This window comes from Diabrotica virgifera, chromosome 8 (genome assembly GCF_917563875.1).
Source record: "Diabrotica virgifera virgifera chromosome 8, PGI_DIABVI_V3a".
Taxonomy (NCBI): Eukaryota; Metazoa; Arthropoda; class Insecta; order Coleoptera; family Chrysomelidae; genus Diabrotica; species Diabrotica virgifera.
In genome coordinates this window covers 85,762,551-85,778,523 of record NC_065450.1, presented here as the reverse complement: position 1 = coordinate 85,778,523, position 15,973 = coordinate 85,762,551, and the positions used below count along the sequence as shown (strand labels likewise).

At 35.3% G+C, this 15,973-nt stretch overlaps 4 non-coding genes across 4 annotated transcripts; 1 reads left to right on the top strand and 3 right to left on the bottom strand.

The window, feature by feature from the left end:
- Positions 1–11,726: 11,726 nt before the first annotated feature.
- Positions 11,727–11,798, bottom strand: Trnap-ugg (transfer RNA proline (anticodon UGG)). The gene has a single exon. It is a non-coding gene; the product is annotated as a tRNA-Pro (tRNA).
- A 1,999-nt stretch (positions 11,799–13,797) lies between these two features.
- Positions 13,798–13,869, bottom strand: Trnap-ugg (transfer RNA proline (anticodon UGG)). The gene has a single exon. It is a non-coding gene; the product is annotated as a tRNA-Pro (tRNA).
- An 808-nt stretch (positions 13,870–14,677) lies between these two features.
- Trnae-uuc (transfer RNA glutamic acid (anticodon UUC)) lies at positions 14,678–14,749 on the top strand. Its single transcript has one exon. It is a non-coding gene; the product is annotated as a tRNA-Glu (tRNA).
- A 268-nt stretch (positions 14,750–15,017) lies between these two features.
- Positions 15,018–15,089, bottom strand: Trnae-uuc (transfer RNA glutamic acid (anticodon UUC)). The gene has a single exon. It is a non-coding gene; the product is annotated as a tRNA-Glu (tRNA).
- Between the last annotated feature and the right edge of the window lie 884 nt (positions 15,090–15,973).

The window sequence follows — 15,973 nt, the reverse complement described above, 5'->3', positions numbered from 1 at the left end:
ACAGTGGTGGCTCGTGGCTTTAGGGACAGGGTCGGCAAGGTTTTGTCTCCAAAGGCTTCAATTTCATAGGAGATCTTTGGTTTTTGTTTTTTTTTTTTATTTTTTTTTGTTTTTTTGTTTTTGAAGTTATACTTCTTTAGGCGCGATTTCATTGAGGGTGAAATTTGATTAATCTGCGCGCATGCGCACACCGACAGTGTGGTATTAGTCGTTATACGGGCCATGGGCGCCCATACCCATGTGCAGGTGGGGGCCGTGGCCCCCCCCTAGCCTTTCGGGTGCTTTAAACTAGGTATATATTGTCATCCAAAGAATACAAAATTGTGTAACATCTTCAAGTTTGGCCCCCCCCCTGAAAATTTTTATATGGGCGCCCATGATACGGGCTCTGATTGGGTGTTGAAATTATCTGTCAATAATTGTTCAATATGGAGGTTATCGGTAAACAAAAATATTGTATATATTAGTTTTTATTGTTGTGAGGACAGAAATAAAATCAAATTTATAATTATAGTGACTTTTTAACAAGTTTTGAAAAGCCGCAGATACGTAATTCTAAATGTTTCAGTTGTATTGCAATAAAAAATTATCTTCATACCTATCTATTTGGAAAATGTAAAAAAAATAATGTAGTTAGTAGGCAATGCTTTAATTTACATAATCTGATTACGAACAAACTTTCTACAAATATTCATCTAATATATCGTTTTCTTACTCTATGTTTTGTCATATAAATAAACAGTTGACAAAACATTTGTCAATTTGATTAAATTCATATAAATAAACAAAATGTCAAAAAGTTTATGGTGTAAACGTTTAGTTTGTGTATATTCCCACATGACGTATACGCGAATGTGGTGCAGTGGGAAATCGCTTCGACTTTCGTACGGCGCGATAGACGTGAAGTGGGTTCAAGCCCCAAGCAAGTTGATATTTTTTTTATTTTTTTATAGATTTTATGATTGTAAGTATATTATTATATAATTGTTTTCAGAAAATACGTATTTAATTAAAGTTTTTGGCAATAATTATTTTTCAGAAATCATTTGTGGCATTTTTCAATGTGTTTGTGTGTGTTTTATACTTTTATTTTTTTAATTTTTGGTATTGTTTCAATAAAAATTTTTGTAAAGTAGTAGAGAAACTGTTTAGAAGTATAACTTCTTACGTGCGTACAAAGTACACACATTCTTTTTTTTTCCTATAAATTTAGAAACTATACCTGTTTATAAATTAACTATAGTCTATGTTGTTTCGAAGTAGCAAAATGGGTTATAACGTAATCGTAAAATTTATTATTGTTTTGGAGGGATTTTAAAAGTTTTTTTCTATCGACATTTGAGACAAGTTTGACATTCTCTCCTGTTTCATGGTGTTTCGACAATACGTTTTGACTCTTTTGAGACAAGAGAAATCCCGTTCATTTGAGACAGAATTTGCCCACATTTGAGCACAATAATTTATTAATTTCGGGAACAGTTTGTTGTACCTAATGAATTGCAGTATATAAAATTATACATAGTCTGTAACTTATCCCACCTTCCGAAAATATTTGGATCAGAATATAAAACTGTTAATCCATTTTCTTATTTTATTTGATTAAAAAATGATGGATAATTTTTAATGAACTTGTCTAATAGATATTTTGAAAATTCTTTGGCGTAACTTTTAAATTTTGAATAATCAAAGAGGTCAATGACTTATAACAGTGAGTAAATAATAGTTTTGCTTGGTGCAATTGTTTTAACTTTTGTCCGGAAACCATACAATTCACTGGACATCAAGACAGCCCCGTCAGAAATTTGCCTTACCAATTTATTTTTGATATCAAAAAATTTTAATCTGTCCTTTAAATTAAAACACCAAAAATATATTCTGTCTTATGGCTTCTACTCACGTCTGAAAACCTAACAACCTCTCATAAATATTAGACGTAACGCGTATCGAAGAACAATTTTATTAATACTTGTGAATGACATGTTACCTCTATCAGAAGTTTCGTCTACTTCTACTGAAAAGGATCAAAATGTAACTACCAATTGATTCTTTCATTCTGTGCTGTTTTAGGTACGCCGCTATATTCTTCGAGTCAGAAAATAAATTAGAAAATTCCAGATCGTATTTGTTAAACAATTTTATTTGTTCTCTATAACTAACTTGATTTAACGAATGCTCCGATACATCCTGTCCCCTAAATGGTAATTCCTAACAACTTAAAAGAATTACAATATCAATAATAATTAAACGACGTAAAACTACTTACCTATTTCATAATTTTATCCCGGGCGCGCCAGCAAGGCAATACGTGGCTACGTACGTGCCTTTCTGCAGTTTGCAGATCACCGCTCGGCAGAGGTACCCGCTGCCGTACTTGCCATTCGAATAAATACGGGGAATGTATAATTGGTTGCCTATCAGCTAATATTCAATAGCTTCTTATTATAAGCAAATTCACACAATCGCAAACAGGTGCGGGTGCATGGCTATACGATCATTAATTTGAAAAGTCTCTTACGCACAGCGCACAGGGATCACTTAACTAACGTATCGGGATCGAATTATTTTAAAAACAATGAATAAAATTTAGTCTGTATTATCTCACAGATATATTTTTTATTTCACAGAAACGAATATCATCAACTCCGATTAAATTAAATATTTAAAAAATCTATAATGTGTCCATAAATGTGTGGGTCGGCACTGCCGACCCTGCCGACCCTGACGAGCCGCCACTGCTATGTAAAACATTTATAATTTTTGTTAGTACTTACAACTTATCGTTGTTTTTTATTCGTTTTATTCTTTTGACATTCATGATTTTCTCCAAATATGGAGAATAGGTAGCTGTACCTTGAAATAAACTAAACAAAGTGTTCTAACTAAATAAAAACTAAATAAAATATGTGATTATCTTCTTCTTCTTCCTTCTTTAATTTAGGCGACTCGCCAGTTATAAATTTTATCCATCTGGATCATCAATGTGCTATAGCAGCGGTTCTCAAACACGCAACACTGATGGTAGGTACCATCATTATTTGTAGGTACACAAAACGCAAAAACAGCCAAAATCAGCACCACTATTATAGTTAATTAGATTACCTAGCTACATAAGTATTTCAGTTAGGTGGTACCAAGAATAATAACAATAATTTTGTGGTAGTACATGACTCAAAAAGATTGAGAACCATTGTTCTTTAGAGTTCATATTGAACATTAGTGGGCAGCCGCCCACCATCATTCCTCAATTTCGGTATCTCCGATATGGTCTAGTGCAGCGGTTCTCAATCTTTTTGAGTCAGGTACCACCAAGTACTTTTTATTATTTTTGGTACCACCTAACTAAAATATCTATCTAGCTAGGTGATCTAATAAACTATAATTGTGCCAATAGTGGTGCTGATTTTGGCTGTTTTGAGTACCACCTCAAATAATGTAATGTACCACCAGTGGTACATGTACCACAGATTGAGAACCGCTGGTCTAGTGGCTAGGATACCTGGCTTTCACCCAGGAGGCTCGGGTTCGATTCCCGGTATCGGAAAACTTTTTTTGTTTAGTGTGTTTAAAATATTTATTTAGCAAATTTAATTTTTAATTAACACTATATAATAAACAATAAAATAAGCAACTTTTATATTGGTGGAAGGATAAATCTAGAACTTTAGGCAACAAAGAGTTATTGCAAAGAGGGATGGTCAGTTAGGATCAATATGAGTGGGCGCTTAACCACCCCTCCACTCGACCTAAGAGGTCTATTGTGGCTCATCACTAGGTTAAATTTGTCCCTTTAGCCCAGCCTTCTTCACAAATAATTATGACCTTATGTGACACTTCAACAAAGTCGTAGGGCTCGAGTTGATACCTTCTTCTTCAAATGCAAATCCACTAATGGATGTTAGCGATCACATTTTCTATTAACTCTCTGTTTCTTTCAATGTGTATCAGAGATTGTATGTCGTTAATTCCTGTCCTGTCCATTGCCTTATGTTTCGAAGCCAGGACATTTTCTTGCGTTCTATTCCTCTCTTGCCTTCAATTTTACCCTGAATTATAAGTTGAAGGAACTGGTATTTTTCGTTTCTCGCCGTTTTTCTTTTCTTGATGTTTTCGAAAAGCTGGCGTTCTTGGTTGATTCTTTTAAGGACATCTACATTTGTGACTTTCGTTGTCCATGTTATCTTTAGGATACGGCGATAAAGCCACATTTCAAAGGCTCCTAATCTGTTTATATCCCTCGTTTTGAGTGTCCAGCCCTTTATGCCATATAGCAGCACCGACCACACGTAGCATTTAGTAAACCTTAATCTCAGTGTAAGGTCGAACTCTGAACAGGTTAGTACCTTCCTGAATTTTACGAAAGCTTGTCGAGCTTGCTCAATGCATTTCACTTCCCTGTCCGATGCCCAGTCTTCAAAAAGCCACGTTCCCAGGTATTTAAATTTGCTCACTCTTTCAATGGACTTATGTAGTATTCAGTGTTATGGTGGAGTTTTCAAATGCATCCAAGTTTCTGGAGATGATCATGAATTTGGTCTTTTTGGTATTAATCTCTAATCCCATTCGTTTACTGTATTCTCCGATTATAGTGACAAGTTGCTGAAGATCTGCTATGTTGTCACAAATTAAGACAGCATCATCAGCATATCGTATGTTGTTGATCAATACTCCATTCACTTTGATTGTGCTGCCTGATACCAGTACAAGTTTTCAATGCATCTTATGTCTTTTTGGTCTATATCAAGCTTCTTGAGGATCTGCATTAACTTGTGATGTTGGACACGATCAAACGCTTTCTCGTAATCTAAAAAGTACAGGAATATGTCCTTCCTCTGATCGTAACAATTTTGGACCAACACCTGTGTTGCTACTATTGCTTCTCTTGTTCCTAAACCTTGCCAAAACCCAAACTGAGAATTACTGATGTCCCATTAACATTTTTTGTATAATCTTTGATGTAGTATTTTTAAGAGTATTTTTAAAGTGACTCATCAGGCTAATGAGTCTGTGATCCTCACATCTTTTTGTATTGACTTTTGGGGTAGGGGAATAAATGTAGAGAGCAACCACTGTTGAGGATATCAAAAGAGTTGATACCTACTGCTCAAAAATGTATTGTGCCTTACGTATCTACCTCTGGGCAGTTCGTCAGAACGTGTTCCGCCGTCTCGTCATCAGCCTGGCAGAACCTGCAATTCGCACTCTCTGTCAGTCCGATTTTATTTATGTTCCCATTGAGACGAGAGTGTCCTGCGATAATTCGCAAATACCTACGATAATAATTCTCACATTATTCCTACTTATGTCTAGCAGATCTTTGGATCTCTTCATAGAAGGTTCATGAAGGTACGAAGGTTATTACCAGTGGTTACGTTTTATCCATTCCACCCAGTCCGATGATGTTCTTGTGGCTGTGCTTCTTGCTACGCCAACGACATGTTCTGGACCGATGAATTTTTCTTTTGACCATCCCTTGGCAAGTCCGCTTTTTCATTCTCTTCATTAACAGTATATCGAGGCACTTAGAGCATACGTACTTACTTTTTCGTTTTTTTTTCATCCAAATCAGATTCTGAAGGTACACTGAACCAAAAAAGTACGTAAATATTAGTGTTGCTTAAGTGCAAGACCAAGACGAGACTTAGAGAGTCTTGGTCTTGGTCTTGCGACAGTACACCTGGTCTTGGTCTTGGTCTTGGTATTGCGCTCCAGGTCTTGGTCTTGGTCTTGGTCTTGCAGCAAGAGTCTTGCAAGTCTCGCAGTTGCCCATTAGCCTATTACATATCTTAGAACTAGAACAACGTAACAGAGTAGGTCAATTTTAAGCTTTAATATCACAGCCGTAGTAAAGACCAACCAAATTAATAAATATCTAACTAAACAACTGACACCGGGTGGGGTTTGAACCTACGATCTAAGCGATCCGTGTCTATATTCCAGCTAACCAAAGTTTATTAGGAACTTACGTATTTTTCGAGTATTTGCCATTGACAATGTGTGATTTGAAAAGAATTCAATTCAGTGACAGATGTGCACAATATGAAGGGTCAGAGGGAAAAAAGATGAATGTAAATTTTTGGTCATTTTGAGATTGTTGTGCAATCTGTTAGCTTAGAAAGGGTACTATCAACCTGTGAATGGACAAGGGGACATAAATATGATAATCGTCTTAAAATCACGTCACAAGATTGGACGCAAGGGGTAAAAACAATGAATATGTAACTTTATTTCTCATTTTACCGAAAATGCTTGCAGATAGACATTCATCGTTCTTTCCCCTGGCCCTTCATATGTTAACGCCAGTTCTCATTTTGGTACCGAATACCAAACCAAGAATAATACACTTCTCCAAGAAATTAAGGCACCTCCTTAAAAATGGAATGGGTCATTTTTGATGTCTCGAATTTCCTAAACCTGTTGTCTGATTTAAGTGATTTTTTAGTATTATATAGCCTTATTCGTTAACAATATTGCTGTAATAATATTGTTGCTAGAAGTTAAATTGTCGTTGTGTAGGTACCCGATAACTTATCGGTACTAATGAGTGTACCAATCAAACTGTGTTTTTTTTCTCAAAGTAAGCATCATCCTGTGGAATATTCTAGCATTTATAAAATACTGAAATTAAGACCCAATTACAGTCTGATATTTTTTTTACATTTTGTTTTTTCATTCGCTTATGTTGGATAACAGTAAAGTTAGGTATTTTAACAACTAGCCATGTTTTTTATCAACACAGGGTGTTTTTAAATAAGTATGGTAAATTTTAAGGGGTAATTCTAAACAAACGGGTCATGTTACCCGTATACGCGCCAATGGTGAATATTAAATTCTTAATTGTATGTCAAAAATGCGTAATAACTACCTCTTAAAACCCACCAAATTTCATTTGCATATCTCAACCGGTTTTAGAGCAATAAATCGTCAGTTTGTAAGAAAAATTTTAACGCCCCCTATTTCGGAAACGAAGCATTTGCGAACATACACTTATAAAGCAAACTGTCAAATTATTTTTCGGGCAGAATTACCCCTTAAAGTTTGCCATACTTATTTAAAAACACCCTGTATTGATGAAAAACATCGCTAGTTAAAAAAGTACCTAACTTTTTCCAGTCCAACATAAGCGAATGAATCAAAAAAACAAAATGTTAAGAAAATATGAGGCTATAGTTGGGTTTTAATTTCAATATTTTATAAATGCTAGAATATTTCACAGGGTGATGCGAACTTTGAGAAAAAAAAATACAGTTTGATTGGTACACCCGGTGTATGTACAATGACAAATTTACCTGTCTAGAAACAATATTATTACAGCGATATTTATCCAGAACAAGGCTATACTATTATCAAACATTAAAATCAAATAAATAAAAAATCAAATTATCAACCACTTAAATCGAACAAGTTTAGGAAATTCGAGAGACCAAAAATGACCCGTTTCTTGGAATAGTGTATAGCAACCAAAGAGCATAACAAAAGAACAGTGAGTCGATTGATAAACAAATGACCAGTTTAATTTAACTACCTACAGAAAAAACTGCTATAAATGTCCTTTTGTTTTCCATGTATTTCACTGTAAATATTTCTTTGTTGAATGCCTCGTAGACTAAATATTTGGGTATGTATTTGGTTACACGGTATAGACGGCACGGCAAAAAATATACATAATAGTCTTATTATTCTATATATCGATATGATTTTTGTGTGTTTAAATTCCTACAAAACTAATTAGGGAAAAAAATTAACTACTTATTGTAGGTATATTTTTTATCAGCATATGACATATTTTTAAAAAGTTTCGATACATTATAGGTCTGGATCCCGCGTATGGAAAAAAATTGATTAATAGCAAGCTGAAAATTTGTTAATAGCTTAACGGTGTCTAGTCGGATAAACTTTGATATATAAGAACACTGGAACAGGGGCAGTTTTAATTGTGGAACAGGTTAAAAATTTGGAACGGTCAGACCACGAAAACGGCACATTTATTTTGTCCGACAGAATAGACTTAAACTCTCCGAACAGAGATTAAACTCTCATGCAAAAATCAGACTGCTATTTATCACCAAATGGGCGTTTTAATGAGTGGAACATGTAGAATATGTCAAATGACAGGAATTATGATAGGTGATAAATAGCAGTCTGATTTTTGCATGAGAGTTTAATCTCTGTTCGGAGAGTTTAAGTCTGTTCTGTCGGACAAAATACATGTGCCGTTTTCGTGTTCTGACCGTTAAAAATTTTTAACCGGTTCCACAATTAAAACTTCCCCTGTTCCAGTGTTCCCATATATCAAAGTTTGTCCAACTAGACACCCTTAAGCTATTAACAAATTTTCAGCTTGCTATTAATCAACTTTTTTTCATACACGAGATCCAGACCTATTAATTTATGAATGGAGGGCGGCTATTCTCAAAACCTGGACAATTAATTTCAGAGCGAAGAATGCATGTTTGTTTATGGTATTGTTCGTAAGGCGCATAAGTCCAATTTTACAAATTTTTTTGCTTCTCATAGAGTACCTACCTAAGAATATACCCGAACTAATACACTTCATAAAAGACCCTCAGTTCTAATTGCAAGACGCAAGAGTCTTGCAGGCTTAGTCTTGTTCTTGCTCAAATCTTGCACGGTAAGTCTTGGTCTTGGTCTTGCTCAAATTAGGCGGTCTTGGTCTTGGTCTTGGTCTTGCGAAAACGCAAGAACAAGACCAAGACTGCAAGACCAAGACTGATTTTGGGCAACACAAGGGACCAAGACTGATTTTTAGCAAGATCATTGCTACAATGAATTGATCATTGATTCAGGTATATTACATTAATACAATGATTGCGTTACATCAAAACAATGTATCGAGTTATTAATCAAAGTCGAAAACATTGATTCAATAAACGAGTTCGTAATTTAAACAACACTGTACATTAGTAAAAGGAAATCAGAAAAGATCTAAGGAAGTATAAAACTCAAAGCATCCAGAAAACCATAGAAGAAAATAAAAGTTTGAAAGTTTTACGAAGGAAATTGACCAACGGAAAATGCGAAATACATAAATTAAAAAATAAAAACAGCGAAATAACATCAAACAGAGAAGATTTACTAAATATCGTAGAGGAATTTTATTTGGAACTATATAGGAGCCAAAGGCTAAATCAAAATAATCTGAGGGAAGCGGTTTCAAAGAAAATAATAAACCAAGGCTCCGAAATACTACCAGAGATAACCACTAGCGAAATCCATCAAGCACTGAGAAAAATGAAAAATGGAAAAGCACCAGGTGAAGATGGAGTCGTAATCGAGGCCATTAAAAACGGAGGCCACATTCTTATAGGTAAAATAAAAAATCTCTTCAACTTATGCCTTCATCAAAAGTCGATACCTGAAAAATGGAAAAACGCAGTAACAATACTTTTGCATAAGAAGGGAGATAAGACAGACTTAGAACATTATAGACCCATTAGCCTGCTAAACCACTTATACAAACTCTTTACAAAAGTAGTGACATCAAGAGTAGAAAAGAAGCTAGATTTTTACCAGCCAAAAGAACAAGCTGGATTTCGATCAAACTTTGGGACAAACGACCATCTGCAGGCAGTCAAGTTACTAATTGAGAAGTCAATAGAATATAATAAACCCCTTGTCCTAGCATTCGTGGATTTTCATAAAGCCTTTGACACGATAGAGCTGGATAGCATTTTAGAAGCTCTAAATGAATGCCGCATTGACTACCGTTACAGTACACTCATCTATAATATTTATAAAGAGGCAACAATGAGTGTTAAGTTACATGATAAAACCAAACAGATAAGCATAGAACGCGGTGTAAGACAAGGCGACACACTCTCGCCAAAACTATTCATAACTGTTCTGGAATATGCCTTTAAGATGCTCAACTGGGACAATAAAGGGATCAAAATAGATGGAGAAAAGTTAAATCATCTTCGTTTTGCAGATGACATAGTCCTTATAACTGATGACCTAGGAGAAGTAAAGAAAATGCTAAATGAGTTAGACGCTATCTGCTGGAAAATAGGCCTGAAAATGAACTTTTCTAAAACTAAATTTATGACTAATCTGATTCCTAGCGGACAGCTGATTATACGCGAACAAGAAGTAGAACTAGTGGAAAAGTACATTTACTTGGGTCATGAAATTAGAATTGGCAGAGAAAACCAAACATGCGAAATAAAAAGAAGATTAACTCTTGCTTGGGCAGCCTACGGAGCTCTGAGAGACATATTTAGGAGCAGTATACCGATCGGTTTAAAAAGACAAGTGTTTGACCAATGTGTGCTACCGGTAATGACATATGGAGCAGAGACACTGACTCTAACCAAGGCAACGGCGTCGAAAATGCGGGTTGCTCAAAGGCGCATGGAAAGATCCATGCTGGGCGTAACTCTACGGGATAAAATAAGAAATGAAGATCTCAGACAAACAACCGGTATCGCAGATGTTGTAGAACGTATCACCAGGCTCAAATGGAACTGGGCAGGACACGTCGCCAGGCTGAAAGATTCAAGATGGGCACGAAGGCTGATGGAGTGGAGACCAAGAGAAGATAAACGAAGTAGAGGAAGGCCGCCTACACGATGGACAGATGATATCAGGCGGATTAGTAAAAACTGGCAAAAATCAGCACAAAACCGTGAAGTGTGGAAACAATTGGGGGAGACCTATGTCCTGCAGTGGACGTAAATTGGTTGGATGATGATGATGATGATGATGTACATTAGTGCAACGTTTGATATTCATTAATTTAACCGCATAATCCTGATGTAATATTTCATATATACAATGAACAAATTATAAGTATTATGAAAAAAGTCATTGGATAGATAAAAAGATTCATTGGAATAATGATTATATTCATTATTTTTTAATGAATAGAATTACATTGTAATAATGAATATGGTCGTTACTTAATGTCTACATGTTTATAGTATTAACGAAATTTTCATTGAATCAATGTAAAAAAAGTCAATGATTGGCGTTCATTGGTACTATGTACAATATTTTTTTCAGTGTAGGTGCAAAGTAACTGGTACTTAATCCCATTCGATGCCAGTGTCTTTAATGCTCATAATGCAAGGTAAAATTCAGGGTAAAAGATCCATAGGTAGAAGAAGAGTTTCTTGGCTGAAAAACCTAAGATAGTGGTATAGTTGCAGCTCAGTAGATCTTGTCAGAGTAGCCGCCAATAAGGTACGGATAGCTGTGATGATAGCCAACCTCCGATAGGAGAAGGAACTACAAGAAGAAGAAGAAGGCTATCAGATAAAATTTTTATAGATCTGCCCTTGCAGCTCCTCTTTATTAGTCCCTTCAAGGCTATCGTTATGGACTAAAAATTTCTGCTTAAAAGATAGTAAAGTTATCTACGCGTTCAATAAGGTTTAGCCTTGGTTTCCGTCCGTATACTCCAGCTCCAAATCCTTCATCAGTTTTAGGGCATCAGTATACCAGCATTGATCTGCAATTATGAGATTTGTTTTATTCTATTCCCATTCGTTCCTTCTTGGAAAAAGGACGGTATACTGCTTTTCGAAATTATATTGTGGTTACATTGTATTTGGTACCTTTGACAACTCTGGGCAATTTTTAATTATCGCTCCAGATTTATTCCCCTTATCGTTTTGCTCTTCTTCCTGAAGTTTTATCCGCCTTTTGTATACACGACCTTCATGGAGGTGGTTGAAGATTGCTCCTGTTATGATTAAGTTAAAAAATTAGGGCTCAACCGGGATTTGAACCCGGGACCTCTCGCACCCAAAGCGAGAATCATACCCCTAGACCATTGAGCCGCCATACTAATTTCTTATTTCTTTAAAAGGTTTACTTATCTACATTTTATACTGATTACTGATATAAAATATCTGCACTTCATAAGGTATTCTCATATTGACATACTTGACAAGGTAGTTCTCATATTGGTGGCTGTACATCATGGAGATGGGCGTCTTCTAACGAGCACTGTCTTCCCCTTCTTATTTATCTTCGTCACTTAGTCCAAATATGTCTTAGCACAGGATCTTTCGAAATGTGCTCTAACTCTAGGTAAATCAATCTATAAAACTAAGAAGTCTTGTAAAAAGTTAATATAATTTATCTCGCACTATCATAGTCACCCAATAGAATGTGACTTCAATTGATGAAGAGTTGACAGAATAATAGGTAAAATACGATATTTATACATAAAATATACTTTAACCTTTTCTTCTTCTTCCTTCTTTAATCCAGGCGACTCGCCCGTGAAAATCTTTATCCGCCTGGATCAATGTTCTATAGAGTTTATATTGAACACTAAAAGGGCGCCCGCCCACCATCGTTCTTTTGGTATCTCCGATATGGTCTAGTGGCTAGGATAAATAACTGGCTTTTACCCAGGAGGCTTGGGTTCGATTCCCGGTATCGGAAAACTTTTTTTAATCACTGTGTTTAAAATATTTATTTAGCAAATTGACATTTTAATTAGCACTATATTTTATAATAAACAACTGTAACAAGAATTATACTTGGCAACCCTGCCGACCAAGTGACGTAGGTTCTCCCAACGGCTGAAAGCTGACACGGCGGAGGCCGACTCCCCAGAGTTCCGGTTTACGCTCCAAGCAGTGAGGAGCCATTGAACTATTAGTATTTAATTTAGTTTTTGATAATGTAGTTTTTCTGTTTCTTTCGGTAATTATACCGCTCACAGTAAAGTTTGTGCCTATTATTATTCATCCCTGATGTGTGAGATGCTTCCCATTATTTACAGTTGAAGTTCCAGTACGAGCAAAACCCATATATATCCTGACTCCCACACCCCAAACTCCTTCAACCCCTTATACAACTAAATAAGCAATTTTTATATAGGTAAAATATTGGTAAATAAGCGATAATAATGAATCTAGAACTTTAGGTAACAAGGAGTTATTGCAAAGAGTGAAGGTTAGTTAGGTTTAATATAAGTGGGCGCTTGACCACAATTCCGCTCGACCTAAGAGGTCTATTGTGGCTCCGCTTAAAAGGTACTAGAGTATTTATCTGGGTTTTCACTAATAAGGTATAGCCTTAGTTTTCCACCGTATACTCCAGATCAAAATCCTTCATCAGTTTTAGAGCCATCAGTATACCAGAATTGATCTGCCATTATGAGATTTATTTTATTAGATTCCCATTGGTCCCTTCCTGGAAAAAGAACGGTATACTGCTTTTGGAAATTATATTTTGGTCTTACTGCGTCTGGTGCCATTGCCAACTCTGGGTGATTTTTAATTATCTCTCCAGATTTGTTCACGGTTCACTGCTTCCCAGAGTTTTATCCGCCTTCTGTATGCATGACCTCCATGGAGGTGGTTGGGGTAGTCGACCTCGAAGTTGACTTCAATTAGTGCGGTCGTAAATATTATTAAATTTATCTGACCTGGCCCATTGTTAAGACCCACCCGGAACGATAAGCAACCGAGGTAGACAGAGTTGGTCTTTTGACAATTAACACTGACTAGACGGTACTCCTATAATAAAGCAAAGAATCCACAAAATTTACAATAATCACGACGACAAAACCAAAAAAACGATGTAAAATATTTTGCTTTGCCTTATATACCCGAAATTAATGTTTTCAAATGAGTTTTAAAATAAATTAAATATATTTTAACTGCTAAGATTATACAAAAACAATCATTCAAACATATTTAAATTTTACCTGAAACCGCGCCTTTTATTCGATTGAAGTACCAGTACCATTGAAGAAGTCAACCATTTACTGCTAAACGTACCATACCTCCATATTAGTACCCCCAAAAAGTTACAAAACCTGGGCTCAACCGGGATTTGAACCCGGGACCTCTCGCACCCAAAGCGAGAATCATACCCCTAGACCATTGAGCCGTCACACTAATTTCCTATTTGTTTAAAAGGTATACTTATCTACGGTATTCTAATTAATACTGATTTTACTGATTATTAATAAAAAAATATCTGCACTTAATACGGTATTATCATGTATCATATTGACATACTTGACAAGACAGTTCTCATGTGGGTGGCTGGTGGCTGTACGCTGTACATAATCGAGATGGAGGTCTTCTAACGAGCATTAGGCATTAGCATTGTCTTCCCCTTTTTATTGATCTTCGTCACTTCGTCCGAATATTATGTCCTAGCACAGTAACTTGCGAAATGTGCTCTAGGTAAAACTGTTGTAGTTTTTGATAGTCATTACAACTTATTATCTTTCTTTTTGTATTCGTTTTTTCATTTTGATATTCATGATCATGATTTTCTCCGAATAGCTTTAACCTGAAGTAAAGACTAATCATCTAATAATGCTACTTTTACTTTTAGTAAGTATTAAGTATATGTATAATTTTATTATAAAAAAAGGAAGAATGCGAAATAATTATTCAACAACAACCATAACATTAATTAACATTGATAATTGATTAAGAAATCCTCGAAAAAGTTAATATTTATCTTTCACGATCAATGACACCCAATAAAATGTGACCAAATGATGAAGAAATTTACACAATAGGTCAAATTAATACGATACCTAGACATTATGGTTTAGCTTTCTTTTTCTTCTTCCTTCTTTAGTCTAGACTAGAGTCAAGAGTCTAGGCGAAGAGCCTGTTAAAAAACTTTATATTGGACATTAATGGGCGGCCGCGCACCCTCCTTCATTTGTTTCGGTATCTCCGATATGGTCTAGTGGCTAGGATACCTGGCTTTCACCCAGGAGGCTCGGGTTCGATTCCCGGTATCGGAAAAGTTTTTTACTTATGAAATTATTTTACTGAAATGTTAATTAATCACTACGTAATAAACAACAAATAATAAGGAATTTTTATATTAGGAAAGAACGAATTTAGAACTTTAGGTAACAAGACATTATTGCAAACGAGCAAAATTACAATTTCCGAAGCAAACAAGAAACTACAAATCCATTTATATGTGTATTTTTTGTCAAATTTAATTTTAACATTTTTCTTCCCTTTTAGTTGTCGATTTTTATTTATCAAAAAAACAAAAAAGATTTCCGATACCGGGAATCGAACCCGAGCCTCCTGGGTGAAAGCCAGGTATCCTAGCCACTAGACCATATCGGAATATGTACAACTGTATTATTAGTTGCATTAACCCGGTGACTAACTAAAACGTTGAAAAAAAATGTCCCTTGACTTGCAACATAAAATATTTACAAAAATTTTTTGGTGGATTTGTGATTTTTGAAAATACTCTTTCTTTAATGGAAGGCGGGCTTCAGAAGAGAAAAATACATAATGTATTCTTATTCTACTGTACACACACTGTATTCTTGAACATAACTAAGAATACTTAGGTACCTACATCTTTACTTAAGAAACTGAGATTTTAAGGATTATCAAATCTCATAGCCCTAGTTTTGTTATAAGTAAGTTGTAATTGACTAAGTAAACTGCTCGTCAAAAGTTAGGGAAATAGAAAATTATGCTCATTTTCATACCTAGCTGATTTTTTCGAGAACAGATTAACGGATTCCGATATTTTTTTTTATTATTTTAGATTTTTCTTTAGTATTTACACAGTGCAAAGGTTTATTCAAACTTGTTCCACAATTAAAATCACGTTCCTCAATTAAAACTTCCCCTGTTCCAGTGATCCCTTACATCAAATTTTGTCCGACTAGACACCGTTAAGCTATTAACAAATTTTCAGCTTGCTGTTAATAAACTTTTTTTGGTACTCGGGATCCAGGCCTATTAGTCTTTACACAGTTGTGCAAAGGATTTCTCAAATTTCTTTGTTGTACTTATACCGGGTGGAAGAAAAGAAATGTTTTTCTTATGGTAAGAGACGCCCTCTAGGGAGGACGAGGTACAAATGTGAGTATTCATCAGAATCATATTGTAGGCTTATGTTTTGTGAACATTTTGTTTTTTGAATGTCCCTGATATCTTTAGAAACAAAGAAAATATACGGTTTTGTAGTTTAACATGTGTTTTAACCGAAA